The sequence below is a fragment of the Corvus hawaiiensis genome, chromosome 30 (assembly GCF_020740725.1).
Source record: "Corvus hawaiiensis isolate bCorHaw1 chromosome 30, bCorHaw1.pri.cur, whole genome shotgun sequence".
In the NCBI taxonomy this organism is placed as follows: domain Eukaryota; kingdom Metazoa; phylum Chordata; class Aves; order Passeriformes; family Corvidae; genus Corvus; species Corvus hawaiiensis.
This window is the reverse complement of record NC_063242.1, coordinates 20,059,081-20,061,628: the sequence shown is the minus strand read 5'-3', so window position 1 is coordinate 20,061,628 and position 2,548 is coordinate 20,059,081.

The following is a 2,548-nucleotide window of genomic DNA, read 5'->3' as shown; positions in this document are numbered from 1 at the left end:
TTCTGCAGTGGAATAGCTCAGTGACAAGCAAGCAGATAGAGAAAAACAAAACTATTACCATACTTACATGAAAACAGAACAAGGAAGAAAAGTATCATGACCAGTGTCAACTGGTAGAATATTTCTCAACTCTGCATATTTCTCTTATGCACCTCCCCACTATTCCCACACTCTTACACAAATCTCTCCTCTGCCTGCTTTTATTATTCACAGTGCTCTCTGTCTAATTTACACTGTAAGCTCCTCCTCAGGTAGGGACCTTGTCTTTTCATGCGTCCATAATGTTAAATACATGCCAGTCAAACTGTTGAAATTATAATAACTGGGGGTTGTATTTTTTCCTTTCTTTCTTTTGTTAACAAACGATAAGTCAAAATCAAAGGTAATAATTAGTTTAAAACAGCCCTCAGAGGCAGTCCCAGAAAAAGTGACCTTTTGAGCTACAACTAAACTAACCAATTTTATTGTGTCTTGAGGTCAAGGCTCTTATTTCACATGACTTGAGGGTCTTTATGTGCATGCTACCCTGCAGTAAACGACACTGAAAGTTATGGTCAAGTAGACTTTGCACTCCAGACATCTATTGAGGAATGGCAACAAGATTCAATTCAATCTGAGCCAAAAGTAATCCAGAACCAGGCTCAGGAATGCAACGGAAAATTCCTAAAAGATCAGAGATGAGATTAAAATACAACAACTAAACAAACCAAAACCCAGAAGACTGGCTAATGCAAAACAAGTGCATTGGACTGATTTTGAGTGGGCTGGACCCTACAATTATAACTTTGTCACCACAGTTTGAAATCTATTAAAGGGATTTATGTTTTGCAGCTGACATTTAAAATTAAGGATTTATTGAACTGGGAATGAATATTTCTTCTGCAATTAGTCTTTTGGAGGTCATATTTCATAAACTGTTGTTTTTCTGTTTAATCTACTGTAGCAAGATTTTGTATTGTTAGAAAATTTGAAAAATATAAATGCAGAAACCATTTTATTCATTGTAAAGAGACTCCCATCATGAAATTGCTGTTGAGTTGCATCACGTAGCCTTTTCACTAGATACCTAATATTTCCCATTTGTATATGGTATTATAATGGAGCAAGTGAAAGTGAGTGATATCTGATACTATATATACTATACAACTCAAGCACCAGTAACAAATGGAGAGTCTTAATTCAAGATATGTTTTTTTGCTTCTCTTATATGTGAGCCTTTATAATTTGCTTTTCGGAAATTTATACACGCAGTTCTGTGTACTGCTAGAAGCCTATGAAAAGCCGCATGATTTTCCATTCTTGTGCATTTACAGACATGAATTAAACTTCACTGTGGCTGATTTTTGAATTCTTGAACTGAAATTAATTACTGGGAAAAGGAAGGGCATTTTTCAAATTATGACAGTAATTAATTTAAGACAGTTGTTTTCCTTTACCACTATTCTAACCCAGTCTTCTCAAAAACAAAGAAATAAAAAAGATCTTGTAATCATATTGACACAATTCCTATTTAGCTGTCTTCTGTGTTGGAACACTCACACGCAGCAGCAGGAAAGAAAATCAGGATATATAAATTAAAAGCTGGAGTGTGATTTCTTAAAGAATGGGCTCTATCATTAAGGAAAAGAACTGCGGAAATCGGATTGCATTAATGCCTGGAAAACTCAGGTTGTTATTTGTGCGGGTCAGACTGTGAAGCGTAGGAGACATTACACGTCCTGTTTAACTGTAACTTCATTTTGCCCGGTTCCAACTTTAACTGTTGCACACTTCTTCCACAGAGGGAGTGAGAAAGGATAGCTGAAGTAGCCTAAAAATATTTTAAGGAGTCATTATATACTCTTTGCTCTGGTTTGATTTTCCTGTGTGACACAGCAATGGAAATAAAGGGGACTTTGAGATGAGACTGGTCTGAGATGGCTTAACAAAGCCTTGGTTTTGTTGAATCTGAGTATTTCCTGAAACAAGGTAACTTCAAGGAAAGGCTGCTTCTCACTTTGGCGAGTCAGTGCTGAGCACTGAAGTAGGAAATAAAAAGGATGCAAGTACTGGGGGTTTTTGTGCCTCTCTGCAATGGGGAGGGGTGCAGGGGGGAGAGACAGAGAGGGGGAAAGAAGACAATATAAATGTGTTTCTATTGGCCAAAGCAGGGGGGGAACGCCAGCATTTGAGAAAAAAAGTGTAGTAGGAGTGAGCACAGAAGAGTTGTTAGAGATGTAGGCAGAACAGAGATTGGTCTGCAGAAAAGTAGGGAGAAGACGGACGGTGACCACGGAGTGCTAAAAACTTTAGAAACGAAGGCTGCTTTTCTGGTCGGCTCAAGAAGTCTGTTTTCATTCATGCAGAAGCATAGGTGTAGATTTTATCAGGACTTTGGGCTGGAGCACCCGCAGCTGTGGATTACAGATGCTTCCTGTCATGTATAAACACAATCATTATGTGAAAGCATGGTACCCACACGGCTACCTAAACAGCCATTCCTCTGGACTGAAGCGCTTTGTTCTCTTTGGAGTTATTTTTACGACTATGAGCAGGACTCTACCCAAAA